Genomic DNA, 13,681 nt, shown 5'->3' with positions numbered 1-13,681 from the left:
GCTCCTCCACCCTCCTGCTCTAAATCTTGCTGGAGGGGATTGTTGTTGTCTTCGGCACTGTCCGGAGTGCTATTATCTCTGGTGCCGGTATCACCACTTTTGCCTTGGCGGGACTTAGAGCAGCGTTGTTGATGCCAGCGCTTGGGTTGCTTCTTGGAGGGGTCATCCTCCGTTGTCTCTTCGCCATTGCCTTCTTTGGGTGTGTCCACCATGTATATATCGTATGATGAGGTGGCTATCCAGTGCCCTATGGGCAGTGGTTCCTCTTCGACTCCCGCATCGTCTTCCATACCGTCGATGTCTTCGGAGTCGAAGTCGAGCATATCGGTTAAGTCATCGATAGTGGCTACTAGGTGGGTGGTGGGTGGGGGGCGAATTTCTTCGTCATCCGCATCCCAATCCTGCCGGACGTAGTTCGGATAGGCCTCTCCTAACAGGGAGAGAGACCTTAGTGAGTTCAGTTTGTCGCCAAAGGGCGAGTGCTGAAAAATATCCGCGGAGGTAAACTTCATGATCGGCGCCCAATCGGATTTGACAGGAACGGGCGCAGGCGGTTCGGAGTCCTTGGCCGGAGAACGATCTAGCAGTTCGGCAACATGGCTCTCGTGAAGGGTAAGGTCGATATTCGGCTCGATCACCGCTGAGGATACGGCCTCCTTGACGGGGTCCATCCACCCATCCATGGATGGCGCAACTAGCTCCGAATTGAGACTCGGAGCGGCTGCCGGTGCGATCTCCTGAATACGGTCCGATGGTAGAGCTAAATCGTACTCATCGTGACCACGCGGCGCACAAGGCAGGGGCTCGAATCCATCCAAGATCAAGTCTCCGTGGATATCGGCCGTGTAGTTTAAGCTTCCAAACCTGACCTGATGGCCAGGGGCGTAACTTTCGGTCTGCTCTGGACTACATCGCTATCGATGATCGTAGGAGCCATCAAGCCTAACAACGATGACACAGGGGAACTCTCAATGAAAGCACCAATGTCGGTGTCAAAACCGGCGGATCTCAGGTAGGGTGTCCCGAATTGTGCGTCTAAGGCAGATGGTAACAGGAGGCAGGGGACACGATATTTTACCCAGGTTCGGGCCCTCTTGATGGAGGTAAAACCCTACGTACTGCTTGATTTATTCTTGATGATATGAGTATTACCAGAGTTGATCTACCACGAGATCGGAGAGGTTAAACCCTAGAAGCTAGCCTATGGTATGATTGTATGTTGTCCTACGGACTAAAACCCTCCAGTTTATATAGACACCGGACGGGACAAGGGTTACACAAGGTCGGTTACAAAGGAGGAGATATACATATCCGTATTGCCTAGCTTGCCTTCCACGCCAAGTAGAGTCCTATCCGGACACGAGATGAAGTCTTCAATATTGTATCTTCATAGTCCAACAGTCCAGCCAAAGGATATAGTCCGGCTGTCCGGAGACCCCCTAATCCAGGACTCCCTCAGCTGCCATCATCAGTGGTGGCATCCTCGGCGGCACCATCAGTGGTGTCATCCCCGACGCCACTAGGGGTTGTGTAGTTAGGATCGATGTCTTCCGCGGCGTCCTCATAGCGGTGAGGTTCTTCCTCCATCTCCTGGGATAGCTCCCAGAATTGCTTGCCCAAACCACCGGCCTCATCGTTGTGGGCCATGTTTCGCTCTAAATAGGAAAAAAGTTTGGTCAAAAAGTTGGTTATTGTCAAGGAACAAGATCATGGTCTCATCATTTAGGGTTTGTCGACATCGAGGCATCCTAAAAGCTAAGCTTTTATCATTTAGGGTTTGTCTTCGCCGAGGCACCCTAAAATCCTAAGCTTTCATCATTTAGGTTTTTATCGACACCGAGGCACCCTAAAAGCCAAGGTTTTATAATTTAGGGTTTTTCGACACCGAGGCATCCTAAAAGCTAACTGGGAAGGAGAATCCTAAGTTGGGCCTAATCACTTGGCTCTATTGCCACCTATGGTTTAATGCAGCAAGAATAAAGGGGCAGTTGATCCTACTTAATTAAGTACTAAGATACCCCAGCCCATGCATTAGTCACAAGTACCCCATATGTCCTATTTTTAGCAAAGTCATGCTAAAATTCACGGAAAATTTCAGCATGACCTTTGCTGAAAATAGGACATATGGAGTATCCAAATTTGCCGGAACGGCAGTTAATCGACATTCCAGCAAACTCAAGTGCCTCTTGGGGTACCTGCAAAATCATCACGACACGATGGTCGGAGACATGACCTTTGCCTAACTGTTCTGAACTCCTGCCAAAACTGAACACAACATATACCAAGGAAAATCACCACTTCTAGATTCATATCAGACTAACAACCAACACTGCTTTGTGTCCATATCAACTACCTCAATAACCTGTCAATACTGAATATTAGAATTTTGTAATTTAAAGCATGCTAAAGATATATAAAACTCCATTGCAAATGTGCCATGTCAATCAAAACCCCAATGGATGAGAACTACCTTTGTTTAGCACACAAATTGTATTCTGTAAAAGATGATCATCATCTTTACAGAATAAAGCAACACCCTGCACTAGCCTAAAAACAAGTGAAGTTTCACCCATATAAGAACAGGTGCAAACAAAATAATGACACTCAATTTAGATAGCAAAAAAGTGAACATCAAGTACTAGGACACATTGACACTCCCGGTTTTCTACAAACACCAAGTACTAGGGCACACCAAAGTTCTGAAATTTGTGTGCCTAACTGAATTAACTGAATTTTCAGTAACCGAATAAACTGAATTTTCAAAACTGAATTTTCAAGGAGTGTCTACAACTACAAACAGTGGCTAGAACTGCAGATTTACACAATAAAGGACACAAACTCAAGAAAGCTTCCTGAATTCTTGTTGCTAAAACTAATTTGACCTAAATTCTAGAGGGATTTGAACCTAATTTGACCTAAATTCGAGAGGGATTTGACCTAAACCTAGCAAAAAACAGATAAGAAGAGCGCATGGCCAGGAGGGAGGAGAGAGGGATTACCTGACAATGATGAGGTGGTGGCCGGAGCGGAGACGACGCAGTGGGTGGGTCGGTGCAGTGGATCTCTGGCGGGGCAGCGCAGTGGGTCTCCGGTGGGGCGGCGCAGTGGGTCTGGGCGCCGCGGGTTTCTAGGGTTTGGAGGGCTGGGAAGGCGAGGGAGGGGGTGGGTGGGGGCGGTGGAGCCTGGGAGCGAGGTCGCCGGTGGGTAGAAGGAGATCGGCGGCGGTGGTGAGAGGCGAGGGGCGAGATGGGTCGGCGCAGTATGGGTGGGGGTGGGGGATTGGGGGAAGAAAGGGGGTTGGCGAGGGGGAGGCTTAGCTATGACGCACCCCCTAGCGGTGCGCCATTAGAAATTATTTTTTTGGATAGCAATGGCACACCCTCTAGAGGTGCGCCATTAGTAATCTTTTTTTGATAGCAATGGCGCACCACCTTGTGGTGCGCCATTAGTAGTTTTGCAAAAAAAATGAAAGTAGTGGCGCACGTGGTGAGTGGTGCGCCATTACTAGTTAAACTAGTAAATGCGCATTGTTACCTGGTGCGCCATTAGTATTTTTGGAAGAAAAAGTATATGTTAGTAGTGGCGCACCATTGGTTTTGTGCGCCATTAGTGTGATAGACGCTAATGGTGCACCAGCACATGGTGCGCCACTGCTATATAGGAGTAGCGCACCACATGTCTGGTGCGCCATTAGTTTCCATATTATCTATAGCCCTTTTCCTAGTAGTGGTCATCAAGACTCTTTTCTGATGTCGTTGCCGGAGTGAAGCGCTCTTGGTAAGTGGAAATTGGCAAGGCAAAATTATTAATACGTGCTGAAATTTATTGTCACTTGTTACTATGAGAACCATCCTTTGAGGGGTTTGTTCGGGGTACCTTCACAACGATCGGAACCACAATTAGTTTCCCCTCAACCTACTGCACCTACTAAAAATATTTTTTATGAAATTCCCATGCGTATGATAGAACCACTACTAGATAATCCTTATGCAGGAGATGGAACTGAACATCATGATATGCACTTGATATATGTTGCTGAAATTTATGGATTATTTAATCTTGCAGGTTTATCCTGAGATGAAGCTAAGAATAAGTTTTTCCCTTTATCTTTGAAGGGAAAGACATTGACATGGTATAGGCTATGTGATGATATTGGATCTTGGAACCGGAATCGATTGAAATTGGAATTTCACAACAAAAAAAATCATCCTATGCATCTAGTTCATCGTGATCGAAATTACATATATAATTTTTGGCCTCGTGAAGGATAAAGTATCTCTCTAGCTTGGGGGAGGCTTAAGTCAATGTTATATTCATGCCACAATCATGACCTCTCGAGAGAAATTATTATTCAGAACTTTTATGCTCGGCTTTCTTGTGATGATCAATCCATGCTCGACTACTTCTTGTACTGGTTCTTTTATGAAGAAGACTATTGAATTCAGGTGGGGTCTTTTAGAAAGAATTAAACGCAACTCTGAAGATTGGGAACTCGAGAAGGTAAAGAGTCAAGTATTAAGATTGAGTTTGATTGTGTTAAGTCTTTTATGAATACCGATGCTTTTGGCAAGTTTAGCACTAAATATGGATTTGACTCTGAGATAGTAGCCTCTTTTGTGAATCATTTGCTACTCATGTTGATCTCCATAAAGAGAAGTGGTTTAAATATCACCCCCTATTAAAGAAGAAATTAAAGAACTGGTAATAGCTAAAGATGAAACTATCATTTACAATGTTGATCTAGTTGTGCCTACTGCTTATATTGAAAAAATAGCTTTCCCTGTTAAGATAAAGGAACATGCTAATGTTTCAACTGTGGTCCGCAAAAGTAATATTAAAGCACCTAGACCCTCAAAACAAATCAAAGTAGTGAAGGAAATATGCCCTAGAGGCAATAATAAAGTTATTATTTATTTCCTTATATCATGATAAAAGTTTATTATTCATGCTAGAATTGTATTAACCGGAAACATAATACATGTGTGAATACATAGACAAACAGAGTGTCACTAGTATGCCTCTACTTGACTAGCTCGTTAATCAAAGATGGTTATGTTTCCTAACCATGGACAAAGAGTTGTTATTTGATTAACGGGATCACATCATTAGTTGAATGATCTGATTGACATGACCCATTCCATTAGCTTAGCACCCGATCGTTTAGTATGTTGCTATTGCTTTCTTCATGACTTATACACGTTCCTATGACTATGAGATTATGCAACTCCTGTTTGCCAGAGGAACACTTTGTGTGCTACCAAACGTCACAACGTAACTGGGTGATTATAAAGGATCTCTACAGGTGTTTCCAAAGGTACATGTTGGGTTGGCGTATTTCGAGATTAGGATTTGTCATCCGATTGTCGAAGAGGTATCTCTGGGCCCTCTCGGTAATGCACATCACTTAAGCCTTGCAAGCATTGCAACTAATGAGTTAGTTGCGGGGTGATGTATTACAGAACGAGTAAAGAGACTTGCCGGTAACGAGATTGAACTAGGTATTGAGATACCGACGATCGAATCTCGGGCAAGTAACATACCGATGACAAAGGGAACGACGTATGTTGTTATGCGGTCTGACCGATAAAGATCTTCGTAGAATATGTAGGAGCCAATATGAGCATCCAGGTTCCGCTATTGGTTATTGACCGGAGACGTGTCTCGGTCATGTCTACATTGTTCTCGAACCCATAGGGTCCACATGCTTAAGGTTTCGATGACAGTTATATTATGAGTCTATGAGTTTTGATGTACCGAAGTTAGTTCGGAGTCCCGGATGTGATCACGGACATGACGAGGAGTCTCAAAATGATCGAGACATAAAGATTGATATATTGGACGGCTATATTCGGACACCGGAAGTGTTCCGGGTGATTTCGGAGAAACCCGGAGAGCCGGAGGGTTACCGGAAACCCCCTGGGAGAAGTAATGGGCCATATGGGCCTTAGTGGAGAGAGAGAGGGGCAGCCAAAGGTGGGCCGCGCGCCTCCTCCCCCCCTGGTCCGAATTGGACTAGGAGAAGGGGGGCGGCGCCCCCTTTCCCTCTCCCTCCCCACTGCCTTCCCCCTCCTAGTAGGAGTCCTACTCCTACTAGGAGGAGGACTCCTCCTTGGCGCGCCTATAGGGCCGGCCGGCCTCCTCCCCTTGCTCCTTTATATACGGGGGCAGGGAGCACCCCTAGACACAAGTTGATCGACGTGATCATATTCTTAGCCGTGTGCGGTGCCCCCTTCCACCATAGTCCTTGATAATATTATAGCGGTGCTCAGGCGAAGCCCTGCGACGGTAGTACATCAATATCATCACCACGCTATCGTGCTGACGGTACTCTTCCCCGACACTTTGCTGGATTGGAGTCCGGGGATCGTCATCGAGCTGAACGTGTGCTAGAACTCGGAGGTGCCGTAGTTTCGGTGCTTGATCGGTCGGGCCGTGGAGACGTACGACTACATCAACCAAGTTAACGCTTCCGTTGTCGATCTACAAGGGTACGTAGATCACACTCTCCCCCTCTCGTTGCTATGCATCACCATGATCTTGCGTGTGCATAGGAATTTTTTTGAAATTACTACGTTCCCCAATAGTGGCATCCGAGCCTAGGTTTTATATGTTGATGATATATGCACGAGTAGAACACAAGTGAGTTGTGGGCAATATAAGTCATACTGCTTACCAACATGTCATACTTTGGTTCGGCGGTATTGTTGGACAAAGCGGCCTGGACCGATATTACGCGTACGTTTACGCGAGACCGGTTCTCCCGACGTGCTTTGCACATAGGTGGCTTGCGGGTGACAGTTTCTCCAACTTTAGTTGAACCGAGTGTGGCTACACCCGTTCCTTGCGAAGGTTAAAACAACACCAACTTTACAAACTATCGTTGTGGTTTTGATGCGTAGGTAAGATTGGTTCTTGCTTAAGCCCGTAGCAGCCACGTAAAACTTGCAACAACAAAGTAGAGGACGTCTAACTTGTTTTTGCAGGGCATGTTGTGATGTGATATGGTCAAGAAATGATGCTAAATTTTATTGTATGAGATGATCATGTTTTGTAACCGAGTTATCGGCAACTGGCAGGAGCCATATGGTTGTCGCTTTATTGTATGCAATGCAATCGCGTTGTAATGCTTTACTTTATCACTAAGCGGTAGCGATGGTCGTGGAAGCATAAGAGTGGCGAGACGACAACGATGCTACGATGGAGATCAAGGTGTCGCGCCGGTGATGACGGTGATCACGACGGTGCTTCGGAGATGGAGATCACAAGCACAAGATGATGATGGCCATATCATATCACTTAGATTGATTGCATGTGATGTTTATCTTTTATGCATCTTATCTTGCTTTGATTGATGATAGCATTATAAGATTATCTCTCACTAAATTATCAAGAAGTGTTCTCCCTGAGTATGCACCGTTGCGAAAGTTCTTCGTGCTGAGACACCACGTGATGATCGGGTGTGATAGGCTCTACGTTCAAATACAACGGGTGCAAAACAGTTGCACACGTGGAATACTCAGGTTATACTTGACGAGCCAAGCATATACAGATATGGCCTCGGAACACGGAGACCGAAAGATCAAACGTGAATCATATAGTAGATATGATCAACATAGTGATGTTCACCAATGAAACTACTCCATCTCACGTGATGATCGGACATGGTTTAGTTGATTTGGATCACGTAATCACTTAGAGGGTTAGAGGGATGTCTATCTAAGTGGGAGTTCTTTAAGTACCTGATAGTATCTTGCTTGTTTATGTATGATTGTAGATAGTATCTTGCTTCTTTATGTATGATTGTAGATAAATGGCCCGTGCTGTTGTTCCGTTGAATTTTAATGCGTTCCTTGAGAAAGCAAAGTTGAAAGATGATGTTAGCAATTACACGGACTGGGTCCATAACTTGAGGATTATCCTCATTGCTGCACAGAAGAATTACGTCCTGGAAGCACCGCTGGGTGCCAGGCCTGCTGCTGGAGCAACACCAGATGTTGTGAATGTCTGGCAGAGCAAAGCTTGTGACTACTCGATAGTTTAGTGTGCCATACTTTACGGCTTAGAACCGGGACTTCAACGACGTTTTGAACGTCATGGAGCATATGAGATGTTCCAGGAGTTGAAGTTAATATTTCAAGCAAATGCCCGGATTGAGAGATATGAAGTTTCCAATAAGTTCTATAGCTGCAAGATCAAGGAGAACAGTTCTGTCAGTGAGCATATACTCAAAATGTCTGGGTATAATAATCACTTGATTCAAATGGGAGTTAATCTTCCAGATGATTGCGTCATTGACAGAATTCTCCAATCACTGCCACCAAGCTACAAGAGCTTCGTGATGAACTATAATATGCAAGGGATGAATAAGACTATTCCCGAGCTCTTCGCAATGCTGAAAGCTGCGGAGGTAGAAATCAAAAAGGAGCATCAAGTGTTGATGGTCAACAAGACCACTAGTTTCAAGAAAAAGGGCAAAGGGAAGAAGAAGGGGAACTTCAAGAAGAACAGCAAGCAAGTTGCTGCTCAAGAGAAGAAACCCAAGTCTGGTCCTAAGCCTGAAACTGAGTGCTTCTACTGCAAGCAGACTGGTCACTGGAAGCGGAACTGCCCCAAGTATTTGGTGGATAAGAAGGATGGCAAGGTGAACAAAGGTATATGTGATATACATGTTATTGATGTGTACCTTACTAATGCTCGTAGTAGCACCTGGGTATTTGATACTGGTTCTGTTGCTAATATTTGCAACTCGAAACAGGGACTACGAATTAAGCGAAGATTGGCTAAGGACGAGATGACGATGTGCGTGGGAAACGGTTCCAAAGTCGATGTGATCGCGGTCGGCACGCTACCTCTACATCTACCTTCAGGATTAATATTAGACCTAAATAATTGTTATTTGGTGCCAGCGTTAAGCATGAACATTATATCTGGATCTTGTTTGATGCGAGACGGTTATTCATTTAAATTAGAGAATAATGGTTGTTCTATTTATATGAGTAATATCTTTTATGATCATGCACCCTTGAAGATTGGTCTATTCTTATTGAATCTCGATAGTAGTAACACACATATTCATAATGTTGACGCCAAAAGATGCAGAGTTGATAATGATAGTGCAACTTATTTGTGGCACTGCCGTTTTGGTCATATCGGTGTAAAGCGCATAAAGAAACTCCATACTGATGGACTTTTGGAACCACTTGATTATGAATCACTTGGTACTTGCGAACCGTGCCTCATGGGCAAGATGACTAAAACGCAGTTCTCCGGTACTATGGAGAAAGCAACAGATTTGTTGGAAATCATACATACAGATGTATGTGGTCTGATGAATATTGAGGCTCGTGGCGGATATTGTTATTTTCTCACCTTCACAGATGACTTAAGCAGATATGGTTATATCTACTTAATGAAACATAAGTCTGAAATGTTTGAAAAGTTCAAAGAATTTCAGAGTGAAGTTGAAAATCATCGTAACAAGAAAACAAAGTTTCTACGATCTGATCGTGGAGGAGAATATTTGAGTTACGAGTTTGGTGTACATTTGAAACAATGCGGAATAGTTTTGCAACTCACGCCACCCGGAACACCACAGGGTAATGGTGTGTCCGAACGTCATAATCGTACTTTACTAGATATGGTGCGATCTATGATGTCTCTTACTGATTTACCACTATCGTTTTGGGGTTATGCTTTGGAGACGGCCGCATTCAAGTTAAATAGGGCACCATCAAAATCCGTTGAGACGACGCCTTATGAACTATGGTTTGGCAAGAAACCAAAGTTGTCGTTTCTGAAAGTTTGGGGCTGCGATGCTCATGTGAAAAGCTTCAACCTGATAAGCTCGAACCCAAATCAGAGAAATGTGTCTTCATAGGATATCCAAAGGAGACTATTGGATACACCTTCTATCACAGATCCGAAGGCAAGACTTTTGTTGCTAAGTTCGGAAACTTTCTAGAGAAGGAGTTTCTCTCGAAAGAAGTGAGTAGGAGGAAAGTAGAACTTGACGAGGTAACTGTACCTGCTCCCTTATTGGAAAGTAGTGCATCACAGAAAACTGTTTCTGTGACACCTACACCAATTAGTGAGGAAGCTAATGATAATGATCATGAAACTTCGGAACAAGATACTACTGAACCTCGTAGATCAACCAGAGTGAGATCCGTGCCAGAGTGGTACGTTAATCCAGTTCTGGAAGTCATGCTACTAGATCATGATGAACCTACGAACTATGAAGAAGCGATGGTGAGCCCAGATTCCGCAAAATGGCTTGAAGCCATGAAATCTGAGATGGGATCCATGTATGAGAACAAAGTATGGACTTTGGTTGACTTGCCCAATGATCGGCAAGCAATTGAGAATAAATGGATCTTCAAGAAGAAGACTGACGCCGACGGTAATATTACAGTCTACAAAGCTCGACTTGTCGCAAAAGGGTTTCGGCAAGTTCAAGGGGTTGACCACGATGAGACCTTCTCACCCGTAGCGATGCTTAAGTCTGTCCGAATCATGTTAGCAATTGCTGCATTTTATGATTATGAAATTTGGCAGATGGATGTCAAAACTGCATTCCTGAATGGATTTCTGGAAGAAGAGTTGTATATGATGCAACCGGAAGGTTTTGTCAATCAAAAGGGAGCTAACAAAGTATGCAAGCTCCAGCGATCCATTTATGGACTGGTGCAAGCCTCTCGGAGTTGGAATAAACGCTTTGATAGTGTGATCAAAGTATTTGGTTTTATACAGACTTTTGGAGAAGCCTGTATTTACAAGAAAGTGAGTGGGAGATCTGTAGCATTTCTGATATTATATGTTGATGACATATTACTGATCGGAAATGATATAGAATTTCTGGATAGCATAAAGGGATACTTTAATAAGAGTTTTTCAATGAAAGACCTCGGTGAAGCTGCTTACATATTAGGCATAAAGATCCATAGAGATAGATCAAGACGTTTAATTGGACTTTCACAAAGCACATACCTTGACAAGAATTTGAAGAAGTTAAAAATGGATCAAGCAAAGAAAGGGTTCTTGTCTGTGTTACAAGGTGTGAAGTTGAGTCAGACTCAATGCCCGACCACTGCAGAAGATAGAGAGAAAATGAAAGATGTTCCCTATGCTTCAGCCATAGGCTCTATCATGTATGCAATGCTGTGTACCAGACCTGATGTGTGCCTTGCTATAAGTCTAGCAGGGAGGTACCAAAGTAATCCAGGAGTGGATCACTGGACAGCGGTCAAGAACATCCTGAAGTACCTGAAAAGGACTAAGGATATGTTTCTCGTATATGGAGGTGACAAAGAGCTCATCGTAAACGGTTACGTTGATGTAAGCTTTGACACTGATCCGGACAATTCCAAATCGCAAACCGGATACGTGTTTACATTAAACGGTGGAGCTGTCAGTTGGTGCAATTCTAAACAAAGCGTCGTGGCGGGATCTACGTGTGAAGCGGAATACATAGCTGCTTCGGAAACAGCAAATGAAGGAGTCTGGATGAAGGAGTTCATATCCGATCTAGGTGTCATACCTAGTGCATCGGGTCCAATGAAAATCTTTTGTGACAATACTGGTGCAATTGCCTTGGCGAAGGAATCCAGATTTCACAAGAGAACCAAGCACATCAAGAGATGCTTCAATTCCATCCGGGATCTAGTCCAGGTGGGAGACATAGAGATTTGCAAGATACATACGGATCTGAATGTGGCAGACCCATTGACTAAGCCTCTTCCACGAGCAAAACATGATCAGCACCAAGGCTCCATGGGTGTTAGAATCATTACTGTGTAATCTAGATTATTGACTCTAGTGCAAGTGGGAGACTGAAGGAAATATGCCCTAGAGGCAATAATAAAGTTATTATTTATTTCCTTATGTCATGATAAAAGTTTATTATTCATGCTAGAATTGTATTAACCGGAAACATAATACATGTGTGAATACATAGACAAACAGAGTGTCACTAGTATGCCTCTATTTGACTAGCTCGTTAATCAAAGATGGTTATGTTTCCTAACCATGGACAAAGAGTTGTTATTTGATTAACGGGATCACATCATTGGTTGAATGATCTGATTGACATGACCCATTCCATTAGCTTAGCACCCGATCGTTTAGTATGTTGCTATTGCTTTCTTCATGACTTATACACGTTCCTATGACTATGAGATTATGCAACTCCCGTTTGCCAGAGGAACACTTTGTGTGCCACCAAACGTCACAACGTAACTGGGTGATTATAAAGGAGCTCTACACGTGTCTCCAAAGGTACATGTTGGGTTGGCGTATTTTGATATTAGGATTTGTCACTCCGATTGTCGAAGAGGTATCTCTGGGCCCTCTCGGTAATGCACATCACTTAAGCCTTGCAAGCATTGCAACTAATGAGTTAGTTGCGGGATGATGTATTACAGAATGAGTAAAGAGACTTGCCGGTAACGAGATTGAACTAGGTATTGAGATACCGACGATCGAATCTCGGGCAAGTAACATACCGATGACAGAGGGAACGACGTATGTTGTTATGCGGTCTGACCGATAAAGATCTTCGTAGAATATGTAGGAGCCAATATGAGCATCCAGGTTCCGCTATTGGTTATTGACCGGAGACGTGTCTCGGTCATGTCTACATTGTTCTTGAACCCGTAGGGTCCGCACGCTTAAGGTTTCGATGACAGTTATATTATGAGTTTATGAGTTTTGATGTACCGAAGTTAGTTCGGAGTCCCGGATGTGATCACGGACATGACGAGGAGTCTCGAAATGGTCGAGACATAAAGATTGATATATTGGACGGCTATATTCAGACACCGGAAGTGTTCCGGGTGATTTCGGAGAAAACCGGAGAGCCGGAGGGTTACCGGAACCCCCCCCCCCCCCGGGAGAAGTAATGGGCCATATGGGCCTTAGTGGAGAGAGAGAGGGGCAGCCAAAGGTGGGCCGCGCGCCTCCTCCCCCCTGGTCCGAATTGGACTAGGAGAAGGGGGGCGGCGCCCCCCCTTTCCCTCTCCCTCCCCACTTCCTTCCCCCTCCTTGGCGCGCCTATAGGGCCGGCCGGCCTCCTCCCCTTGCTCCTTTATATACGGGGGCAGGGGGCACCCCTAGACACAAGTTGATCCACGTGATCATATTCTTAGCCGTGTGCGGTGCCCCCTTCCACCATTGTCCTCGATAATATTGTAGCGGTGCTTAGGCGAAGCCCTGCGACGGTAGTACATCAAGATCGTCACCACGCCGTCGTGCTGACGGTACTCTTCCCCGACACTTTGCTGGATCGGAGTCCGGGGATCGTCATCGAGCTGCACGTGTGCTAGAACTCGGAGGTGCCGTAGTTTCGGTGCTTGATTGATCGGGCCGTGGAGACGTACGACTACATCAACCAAGTTAGCGCTTCCGTTGTCGATCTACAAGGGTACATAGATCACACTCTCCCCCTCTCGTTGCTATGCGTCACCATGATCTTGCGTGTGCGTAGGAATTTTTTTGAAATTACGACGTTCCCCAACAAGTAGAACCTAGTGTACCAATGGTTAAGGATCTCTTGGTAAAAAATATTGATGGACATGTTATTTATTTCTATGATGAAGTTGCTAGAATTGCCAAGCCCGATGAAAAAGACAAACATAGACTTGTCGTTGGCATGCCCATTGTTTCAGTTAAAATATGAGATCATTAT

Source organism: Triticum aestivum, chromosome 7A (assembly GCF_018294505.1).
Source record: "Triticum aestivum cultivar Chinese Spring chromosome 7A, IWGSC CS RefSeq v2.1, whole genome shotgun sequence".
Classification (NCBI taxonomy): Eukaryota; Viridiplantae; Streptophyta; class Magnoliopsida; order Poales; family Poaceae; genus Triticum; species Triticum aestivum.
This window is presented reverse-complemented; position numbering follows the sequence as displayed.